The sequence below is a fragment of the Larus michahellis genome, chromosome 3 (genome assembly GCF_964199755.1).
Source record: "Larus michahellis chromosome 3, bLarMic1.1, whole genome shotgun sequence".
NCBI classification, from domain to species: domain Eukaryota; kingdom Metazoa; phylum Chordata; class Aves; order Charadriiformes; family Laridae; genus Larus; species Larus michahellis.
The window spans coordinates 13,331,332-13,343,091 of record NC_133898.1 but is presented as its reverse complement, the minus strand read 5'-3'; positions in this window follow the sequence as shown (position 1 = coordinate 13,343,091).

Here is an 11,760-nt window from a genome sequence, read left to right as displayed (position 1 = left end):
CATCTGCTCCATTTTGGGCTGCTCTCATGGGCTCTTGCTATCCCTTTCGCTGACACAAGATCCCAAGGTCACGCTGGAAAAATGAAATTATTTTTGGATATCTGTGAAAACAGCTTTAAACTGGCAAAGGGGATGGAAAAATCTTGAAATGAGGATGTGCTCCAGTATTCCTTTCAAGTATCCCAATCATCTCTGGGAGGAACGTCAGAGGAGCTGCACCGGCTTCTGATCTGTCGGTCCACCCCCTTTCTGCTCGCCCTGCTAGGTGGGTTTGCCGTGATGGCAGGGCAGGCTCGGAGCGGCCAGTGATGCTTTTCAGGAAAAGCTTTCCCGTCTTCAAGTAGCATGGAGGGGATTAGAGGGAGCAGCCTCTTTCCTTCGGGGAAACGGTGTGAACGTACAAACTCCAACTCTTGCGAAGGTTTCAAATCTGGGACAGCTTGGAAGGATTACAGAAAATCAGTGAACATGGGTCACCCCACGAGGGTGTCTGAGGCGGCGTGACTGCCTTGCTCTGTCACAGTGTGCGTGCTGCCTTCGTCATCCCAGCCTGGCTGACTTTCAGCTTACTAAGGGATTAAACACGGCACTCGTAGTGCATGAGTCCATGTGTGTCACGGCTGGGAACCCCCTGGGCAGTACCTCTTCTCTAGCGGAGCTGCTCTGGCAGTGGGGTGGATGTCTCAGCACGGACAAATACATCGGTTATGGCTGAGCACTGCCCACCAGCTCACGACAATCCAGCTGAGAGAATACTTCTCTCTATTTTTACAAACCGTTGTACGCAGCGGGTGGGCTCTCGGTGGGGAGCCTGTTTGGAGGGAGAGCAGATTTTGTGCTGATATCATGTTAGTCCCCAGGCACTTGTGTCTTGGCACCTCAACTGGGGCAAGTGGCGTGGTTCCCCTAAAAACGTGGCCCTGGCAACGCCTGGGGATGGGATGTGCCTGCAGCGCATGTAGGGTTGCAGCGAGGGCCCAACTGCTTTACCAGCGTCCGTGGAAACTCCACCCCAGCTAGCACAGTCCTGCCAAAATAAATAGGCAGGCTGCACACTGCTGCCCCGAGGCACAGAGGAAAAGGGATTTCCCAGGCCCGTCTTTGGAAGCGGCACGTTTGTGCTGCTGCTTGAGGGAAGAAGGGTCTTTGGGGAGGGATCTTGCTTGCATGACCCACCCCCGCAGCAGCCGGGGCTGAAACAGCAGCTCTGGCTGAGCGTGATGCTTTGGGTGGGATGCACCAGCTGAGGAAAGCACAGCCCCGGTGCACACCAGGAGTGTTTCAGGGGCGAGCAGTCGCTTGGCTCCTTCCAAGGGAGCTGCAGGTGCGAGGCCACAAGGGAGGCTTGCAGCAAGACGTGGAGATCTTCCAGCCTCTTGGTTTTATCTTTCTGGTTTGCATTTCCCAGCAAAATAACCTAAGAGACTTTTTCAGCCCCATTTTGTAAGCTCAGGGGAGGGGAGCAGAGCGTGCCAAGCCATCTTTCTGTGCTCCGTCCCCGCCGGCGAGTTAGACACCCAGCTGCTTGACATTGTGGTGCAGGTGCTGCACCTTGTCCTTTAAATAAAGGGGTGAGGTTACTGCTTTGTTCTGTGCAGAAGCAAAGATGGGATGTTCCTTCCCATGCGCTAACATTTTCCAGAGGAACAAAATTCCCACCCTCATCCTCACGGCTCAGCCCGCAGTGACGGGTATGGCGTGACTTCGTGCACCTTGTCCTGCTGCCGACGGGTCTCTCACGGGCTGGTGAGTACCGGAAAAAGGCAGGAAACATTTGCGCAGCCTGATGGTTGGCATTTACTGACGTGAGATTTCTGGGCTTATAAATGGCTGTTTGCTCAAATCTTGGTTCTAGGTGTGTGTCTTGAACTCCCAACCTCTTGCTCTGGAGAGGAAAGTGCTATTTGTGGAGCCACACTCACACGGAACCACTCATAAACTTTTCCATAACCTCTGCCGATGAGTGAGTGCACGGTTCCCTTGGGAAGTTTTAAATGTCACATTGTGCATCCGCCGCGTCTCCTGGCAGCACAAGGCAAGGAAAGGTCTGCTGTGTTTGGAGGCAGCCGGTCTGTTCCTCTGCCCTGGGCTGAGGAGTCCGTCCAGGCAAGACAGACTTAAAGGCTGATGTTGAGGGAACTTTAAATGATTTGCCCAAGACCATAAAGTCTTTAACAGAGTAGGAAAAGCATCTGATGTGCTCCAAGTCCAGCACCTCTGCTCCCAGAGCACCTCCACCCTGTGCGTGTTTGGGTGATGTGTGCCACCATGTTGACAATTTCCAGCGAGGAACCAGGTGATGCAGGCAGAATATTTTGTTCCATAAGGAAGCTGATGTATTATCATTGCTGGCAGTAAGCAGGTAAAGTCTAAATACAGTCAGTCCTCTGGGGCTGTGAGCACAGAAAGAATCCGGGGGAACAGTCATTTCTGGTGGCTTTCCATGGCCTCTGGTTTTGCTCTACTTTACTCTGCCACAAGCACGTGCTGAGGAAGAACTCATCTTCTCGGCCTTTCCACATGCTGTGGCAAGCTGTGCCCTTGGAGGTCTCTGGCTGAGCTGCAATAACGCATGAGATTCACTTAAAAAGCAGTCTTGGATCTTTTTCACTTCCTTTTGGCCTTCCTTCTGGCTTTTCACTTCCTTCTGAGCCTTGCTAAGGCATTTAGGTCTCTGTCAGATTTTTCTCTGACACTTTAAGGACATAGCCTGTTTTCTTTTCTTCTTCTTTTTTTTTTTTTTTTTTTTAAAAAGGATGGCTTTCTCATGTCTTCATGCATCTGAGAGGTAGGGCTTAAAAATACAGACCTATCTTGTTTTGGGACACTCACCCAAAGCAAGGTGGGTCTGGCTGGTGAGCCCAGCCTGGCTTTGGCTCGGGTGACCCCGAGCAGTCCCACCTCGAGTTGCACAGCTCTCTGGCATCCCGACTGCAGCCAAACCAGCACCATCCCCATGCTCACAAACGCTGCGTGGGGACGGCGGAGCTGTGGCAGCGGAGATTTTGGCTGGTCATGAGCGCCAAGGAGACACATTCATTTACCACTGACGTGCTCGGAAAAGCAGGGAGTGGGGTCAGTGCAGCAAGTCGTGCTTCCACTTGCGGCCTAAGCCTGGGGGTGGGGGGCAGGTTGCATAGGTCTCCCGAGGAGAGAGAGGAAACACGGGACGTTCAGGACAGCCTTTGATGAGGAAAGCATCCTGTGCGGGAGTGGGGACGTAGCCGGACCTGCCCGGGGTGGTGCAGGAAAGCTGGCACACATGGCCAGCACACCCTGCCCTTCCTCCCACCCCGGCTGTCTCACACAACGCCCTCGCCCTGCTGCTTCCTCGCTGGCATCCCCCAAAACTGGAGGCAGACCACTGACCTTGGAGCTGAGCCCCTGGTAAAACAGCAGTGAGCATTGGAAAGGGAAAGCAGAATCGCTGGCTCCTCTGTAACAAAGCGCTGTTAATTGTTTCCTCTGCTTTCCACCAGTAGCGATCTTGAGAGGTCCACTGCAGGCTGTCCGGGAATGGTAAAATACCAGAAAAGAGGCTCTGACCACATAGAGCAGTGGAGCTGTGGCTTGCAGTGCTTCCCTGCACCATCAGGAGAGGCTGCGGTGGGGATTGCTTGCTCCCGCTGGGCTTCCACCTGCAGGAACCCACATCTTCTCCTGGGAAGCCCACAGCAGCCTAGTGAGACCACACCAAGGCTCGAGCCAAGGCGCTGTCCTTCATCAGAGCTGAAAATTGCCCCATAGCAACAGCGAGTTTGGAAACCTTGCGTTCACTGGCTTATCTTCAAGTGAAACATCTTTGGGGTCACCAGCATTAGTCATCCACACAGTGGGTGGAGAGGAGACAGCCTCACAACTGAGCAGCAGTCCAGTGGGACTCCTGTCACCTCCCTTATCTTCTGGTAGCACACAAGTCATCTGGGATCCATCTTTGAAATGATACGACTCTGTGTAATGTGTTACTGCAAGTGGCGACAGCTTGTAATTGCTCCAGAGATGCGGAAAGCCCTTGTCATGCTGCAGCGCTTTTGCAGCTCAGCTGCTGGTGGGGGAAGATGACTGAAGTTGCTTCCTCTCCTTCCTCACCCTCGTGGTTCAGAAAGGCTCGTCGCCCTTGGCTGTGCAGTGCTGGTGCTCACCGTGGCTTGGGATGGGGGGTGCATGCCCAGGGGCAGCTCTCCTTGGCTGAACTCTCCATGGGCTGAAAGAGCGATTTTGGGATGCTCTGCTGGCATAAACAGTGCTTCGTAAATCCGTCGTCAGGCTCTCTGTGTAAGAGCAGTTGGGATGCTCTGGCACATCCATAATAAATATAATTACACTAGAAGTAGGCACCTGGCTCTGATGAGTGCTTCATAAGCATGACCTAATTAATCTTCATTATGTTTCAGTGTGATAGGTGAAAATTTTCTTCCTCTACATGAACACATGCTGCTTAACGCACTTGCAGAGCCTCCTGGAATAAGCGCAGCACAGCTCCAGGAGAGATTCATCATTCGTGGAGGCCATGGTAGTCTCTGGCATGTCTCCATTTCCATCTCGACCTGCCACTGAGATGGCAGGTACACGGGGCCGGGTCTCCAGCCGCTGGAAATCCTCCTGACCCCATGCCTTTGTCTGAAGCTGAGTGCTATGACAATTTCTGAGCTGCAAAAATAGACACACAGAATGTCACCTGCCTTTTTTTGTCACCTTTCAGACACCGGTGGGGACCCAGTCTCTCTGCCAGTGTGATCCCTTTCCAAACAAAGAAAGTTTTGCTGTAAAGAGATGTCCTTGGTTAGGCCTGCGTTGTTCTACAAGCCAGTATAAAACATCTTTTCCCCCTCCAGCGGTTTCATTGTGTTATCCAGCTTCTACAGGAGCTGGTAATTCAAACTGATTTATACAGATTCTTCATGTAATTTTTACAGCTTTCAAGCAGTGAGATAACAGTACTCTCTAGGACTGTGCAGCAATTAAAAACGCATTTTTATAAAGTGACACAACTGCTTGCAGAGCCTACCATTAATGTCAGAACACTCTATTGCTGATGTGGCTAAAGCATGTGGATGGAGAGGAGCATTAGAAAGATGACACATGCCTAGTTGTATTAAACCAAAAGCTCCTGCACTTGCCCCATTTCTGAGGGCACTTGGAAATAAATCAAATCATATCAAGCTGAGGTTGTGCATGCGTTTGGTGGGGCTGGTTCGGGTGGCGTGGTATGGCATGGGGGGCTGCAGCTCCTTATAATCCTGGAGCATGTTCTGTTTGCTGCAGAGTTCATATAAACCGTGTGTTTGGCTGAGCAACGGGGGTGACCGAAGAAGGGAGACGGATTGGCCTGGCCCAAGATGATGAATGCGAGCTCTGGCCTTTGCTTCATTTCAGAGCTTCTGGCAGGGAGTTTTAGTTTTATTATTTTGAGAGCAATAATAGAGAAAATGAAGCAAACCACAGCTCTGAGGTGCAATGCACTTTCTCAAAATAAAACCAGAACAGAAACCTCAGCACGATACAAGCCAGTATTGCTCACTGCTGTGATTTAACTGTGTTTTTTTCAGCTAGTGAAAAGGCAGGAGTTTCCAAGCCGTGACTGCAGGAGGGCTGGGGTGTGTTTAAGCCAGCGTGATGCCTTCGAAGTGTTGCTGTTCTGTGTGGCCGCGTGTTTTCAGCGCAAAGTGAATTCCCCTCCCTGCAGGTGGGAGGTGAAGGGGGTCAGCCATAACAATACCCCAGACCACTCCAGCCACGCGGGGTGTAATGGTTCATTTTCCAATTAAGCAAAGCAGACGAGTAAAGCAATAGATGTTAGGTACAGGACAGGGAGCTGCCTAGTCGTGGCCACGATTTCTGCAATCGCTCAGTGGTCCTTCCTTCCCAGCCTGCCTGGGCTCAGCCCCTCTTCTCACTGGGTTTCCCTTACAAATCACATCAGGAGCATCCAGCCAACTGCGCCTAAAGGTCCTCGTCGTGGAGGCATTCAAGTAAAACTGTTGCAGTATGCATTTCAACATTTTCCCTGCGAAACACTGTGCCTGCAGTGCCGCCTCCTGCGCGTTGCAGCGTTGCTCGCACCCTTGTCTGACATTGTCTCCCCTCGGTTTGTTTACAGTCTCCAGCCAGCGCAATCTAGGGACTGACTGAATTTACATCTTTTTGTATTGATATGTGGGATTAAGAAAGCAAGCCATGCCAGCAGTGCCGCTGCCAGTTGCTCAGCAAGTCTACGCACACAAAACAAGGTTGCTTTGCTTATATTCGTGCTCAGAGAAATTGCTTTTTCGCTACAAGTGCACTTTATCTGGGGTGAGGGAGGTGGAATGATGGTGCTCAGTGCAGGAGAGGTCACGTCCGTACCTTTAGGCACTAGAGTTTGTTTTGCCTGTGCCTATCCTGGTAAACTCGGCCTCCCTCAAAGCCTCCTCCGGCGCCGTGCCCAGCTGCCTGGGCTGGTGTGCATCCCCGCTGCCAGGCTCTCCCTTGCAAAGCACAGCGCGTGCGAGCTGCCTGAAGTTCCTGTTCAACCTAAGGCTTTCCCAACTGCTTCGGTAAGGCACGTCTTTGGACAAATCCTGACCTCGGTCAGATGGGCTCAGCCGCACTTGAAACCAGAGAAAGCCAAACTGTGACACACATACACGGCACAATTTCTCCTTCAGGTACAAAAGGTTTAGGCTTGCATTAAAGTTCCTGCAAGAACACTTTTGGAGCAACATTGTTTTCTTATTTCTCTGCAATACTAAAGAGTAATGACATAAGAATGCAAAAGCCCATCAGTGCCCAATATTCTGGGAGTTTAATTAAGGTGAAGTAAAACTTTGCAAACTCAAACTCTGCCTGAAGGAATATTTTTACTTTCTCCACTCTGGCATTTCTACAGCTCTTGAATTTGTGCATTGCTGGCGTTCTGCAACCATTAAATATCCTGAAGTAAGAACAGATGCTTTTAACAAAGAGCTCATGGCCTGAACAAAAGTCACCATCGCTATACCAAAGGGTGTATGGCCTCTTCCTAGCCCTATTGCTATTTAGGAATATTAATTATTTTTTTTTTAATGGTAGTTGGGAAAACATTCTTTTAAAAAGCAGATATTTGTCTGCAAACGATGCTGTATATTTATTTTGTGTATTTGAGAGCAAGGTGGCCCTCGTTCTGCAGTGGAGAGCAGCAGGTCAAAGCCGAGCTTACGCTTGGTCCTGCTTACAGCAATGAAAACTGGCCCTGCAATTTAGTACCATGTCATTATTTGAAATAAGCACAAAGCTAGTAAATTATTGTGACTTTGGTGAAAAACTCTGAAACCCTTCTCCTCTCCCTTCAGCTGGAGTTAATAAAGCCCCTCGCCTTAGACACGGATTAATTTTGACTTCGGCGATTTACAAAGCAAGCCATACCTTGACCAAAACAGATGTAAAAAACAGTTTTCCGTTCAAGCTCTCATTCTGCCTGTTTGTCCATTAACTCCGGCACAGAGTACACTGTATTTCGCTGACCCATTGTCACTTTCCTTAGACAGATCAGTCCTCCTTTTTATTAATTATTCATGTGCTCAGGCGGTGCGGCCCCATGGATGGGATGGCGAGCAGGGGTAACGCGGAGCAAGCCCTTGGCGCGAGGCAAGTGCAGTTTGCTGACCTGGAAGATAAGCAGTTCTATAGCCAAGGATACGAACTGTAAAAACAACAGGAAAAGAGGTAAAGGGAAAGCAGTGCTCCGAGCCAAACAGCCAGAGGCCCCCTCGCCAACCCGCTCGTTTAACCCCGCAGCTGGCATAACCCTGAGCTACAAATGGGGTACTGTGCCCGCAAAAGGCTGATGGAAATGCCCGTTGCCATCTTCCCGCTTGCAGCGTCAGAGCCTGAAGATTCCCAGGCTGTGCCTGTACTAAGCAATTTAATCATCATCAAGACCTGTTCTGGAACCAAGGTAGGAGCAGCCTGTATCCATGTCACTAAACTCTCCATCTCTCACTTTCGGCACGCCCAAGCCTCCTCCCCTAGTTGTTTGTGGGGTTTTTTTTTAAGCTTTTCTTGCAATTCAGGAAAGATGGTAATCTCTGTATTGCTCCAGTTTTTATCATAATTATCTGCAAAAGCAAATGGTACGATCTACATTGAGAGCTCCCGCAGAAGTGAGATGTCCCTGCAGCTCCACCACGGCTGCAGCGAGGGACCGAATCTGCCTGTTCCTACCCTCCCAGGAGGGCTAGACCCACATTCTCATCAAGCAGAACACCGTTCTCATTTATTTCCTTTACTCCTTTTTGCTGTTATTCTCTGAGTGAAATAATTAATTATTTCCCATCCAAACATGGAGCCTTGGGGACTGGAGAGGGCAAGGAGGGCTTAGGGGAAAAGCAAAACTCTCTGGGAGGAGTCCAAAAACAACCAATTTGTTAGCTTCCAGCACGAAACTTCCCTCCTCCTTTTCTGTGTTTAATGACTGTGCTGGGAACAAATATTGATGGTTAAAAGGGGATTAATTGTGTTTTTAATGAGCTTGAACATCCCACTCTCACAGAAACTGAGAGACTGTGCAAAGATCACGATGTTCCATCAGCATTTTCTGTTAGTGGTGACAAGGACAGATCTCAGCATGGCCCTGCTCCAGGCAGGACAGCTGAAAGGAGCGTACAAAGACGGAATAAAAGATGAAGGCAGACGAGAAAACTGAATTGGGCTGATTCCGCATCCAGGAAACCTAAGTCAGGTTTTCACACTAGTGAAATATTGCAGGTAGCCTAAATGCGTCATACGCATTAATATAAAGCCAATATTATTTAAGTTGTCTAAATAAGTTTTCATGTCTCTCTTCTGTTTGATATCTGGCAGATAATTATGGCCAGTGCTGTAGCGAGAGCTCTTGGTGTAGTATCAGAGGAGATGATATTGCAAATTACAAAACTTCTGGAGTTCAGCTCGACAAGTAATTTGATAAATTGTTGAAAACAAAAACAGAGGCTAGAAAGGTATCGCTGTTCATTATCTACGTGAATCACATATTTAAAAGGCAGGCTTCGTTCCCAATCCAGCGCTGGTAAACATGATGTGCTTCACGAGCAGCCACTGCGTGAAACAGCAATTTGTTGCCAAGAGTTCCCATTGCCGCCTTTGCAGTGCCGCTGTAATTTGCCGCAAAATTGTCTCTCTGAAGCAAGAAGCAATGTGAGAACCCATTTATCTGCAGGTTTACGAGCAGGAAGAGCATTCTCCAAGTCTGACAGCAAATGCTTCTCATCTCCAGTTGCAGCTGTGAGATGACAGATCTGATTCAAAGATATGTCACGTCAATAAAAATTGGAGCTTTCAGGCTACATCTTACCGGCGTGTGGCTGGGTGCAGTTTTCCCGAGGCAGTGAATGCAGAGGTGATAATGGTATATAAACACAGAGTGTATTCCCTGAACCAAGTCCAGCCCCTACTCAAGCAGGGTCACCCAGAGCTGGTTTCCAGGACCACGTCTGGATGGTTTTTGAATATCTCTAAGGATGGAGACTGCACCGCTTCTCTGGGCAGGCTGCTCCAGCATTTGACTACCCTCACAATAAAAAAAGGAGTTTTTTCTCAGACCGCCTCCATTACAAAGTGGCTGGAGATCAGTAGCCAGCAGCAGGGCTCCCAGAGCCAGAGGAAGATGTGGATCACTCCTGAAGTTTTTAACAGGGCAGCTTTCCTTCCAGTGTATTGGCTGGAACAGCTTGCCCTCAGTTTCTCCCTCTCTTTCTCTGCTATAGCATCTCCTTCTCCTGGTGTGTCTCCTCTGTGTTCACTTCTTTCCGCATCTGCGGTGTGCTTGTTTGTTTATTTGTTTTTCAAAGTAATACCTATCAGGTTTCTTGGATAAAATCTCAGAGCTCCACACATGGCTACTTGCGTTAACTTTAACCCAGATTTCCGGCTAAAGGAAGAATGTGGTGCTGCAAGACCTGGTGCTTATGACCAGGGATTGTCCACCCCATGGTAATGAATGCTTCCCATCCAGCATTTTGGATGCCCACCACAGAAGGGTCGCCACCTGCTTTGGAGGGAGCTGCTCGAAACCCAGAGCAACCCTCAGATGACATTTCAGGTGCATTCGGCAGCTAAAGCTCATACCTGCCATGCCTTGGCAAGTCCTCGAGCACATGCTTTGTTTTCAGACTGCGAGATGCCCTGCAGATGTACTTGCCTATTTTCAGGTAGCTGTTCCTTCGAGTCCATCCTCACCTTCTCACAGGGATTCAACAGTTGGGCAGTTCACACGCCTGTAAATTCATGCAAATGTGCTCTGACCAATGGAGTCAGTCCATCAGCTTTAATTGAGATGTTTCTTGTTCTTTGTTCCCCAAAGCTGCTACCAACAGCATCCATGCTGGAAATCCAAGGCTATGTTAATGTATAAAACCCATTGACTACAGATGCAGCCTCCAGGAACGCTCCTTGTGACCCAAGTTGCGCAGCTGGCGTATGACCTTCATGAACACACAGACAATGACTAATTGCAAAGTTTCCAAAAATATTTTCCCAGGTGTTTATTTCTGCAGGCTGCCGCCTTTTGCATGTTTACTCATGGCTGGCAAGGACTCCACACCCAATCTGGTGATAAAAAGGGCATTTTCTCATCACAGGCAGGGAAGAAGCAATAGTTGCTGGAGGTACGAATACACCCGTGGCAAAAAGTTCAGAGCCAGATCATAGCTCCCTGAAGACGCTTGGGTCCAGGACATCGGTTCCACCCCTCCAGAGAGAGCAACCAGGTGCAAACCTGAAGTCTCTTTTCTTTTTTTTTTCCCCCAAATAATTTGGATTCTCAGATCATGATGAGGTCCCATCACTAAGGAAAATAATCACTACAGAAAAAAAAATTATTACCGCGAAGACAGGAGATGTTTACATAAAAACAAAAAGGCATAGGCTAATCCAGGTGTCTAAAAGCCAAGGGGCTTCTCTAAGATATGGAGGGAGCAGATCCTTCCTGGGGTTGAGTCTGTTCTTTTGGACATGTTCCCATCTACCAAACGTGAAGCATCGGGGGCTTGCTCACACCAGGGCTCAGATGGGTATGAGAACGTGAGTTCTTGGCTAAATTAATGGCCACGCTACCGTTACAATGCTGAATTAAGGTCAGACACAAGGAAAGAGGCACGGTTGGGTTTTTACCTTATAGTAGAAAAAGCTTGGTTGAGGAAGAACCGCAGGAAGGTACTTATAAGTCTTGGCTTGCCCCGCAATTGCCTGGCCCCAGGCAGTAGCCAAGCTTTCAGGGACATAGGCTGGAGCACAGCAGGGAGATGTAGCCTACCAGCACCAGTGATGCTTTGCTGCTTGACTGGGCTTCACAGGGAGAGTTTTTGCACTGATTTTAGCAAGTTCGGCATCTTGCAAGGCAATGCTGCTTTCAGGGAATCAGGGGAAAATACAGTTAGTCGTTGCAAGTCTAGCGATACTCCAATGTATTTGGACTGACTTCTTTTCTTTAAAATTCTTGTCAGTTGACAGCTGGGATCAGGTGGAGTTTGTCTGGCATCATCTTCATCAAATCAGCAGCTATTTGAATAGACATCTTGGTCAAAATAAAGGATGATAACTTTAGCAAAGGCTGGGACCATAAATCTGGCAAGAAATTGCTATTTTCTTGCCATTAAGAATAACTTTGGGTTTTTTGCGTTATTTCTTTTGGCTGGGAACAAGGTGCTAATATTAATTTATTCACTGTGATCCCCTGCAATCCATTTGGCCTTATGTAGGAGAGGAGAAAAAATATGTGGTTTTTTCCCTCTGCTGATTGCCTAT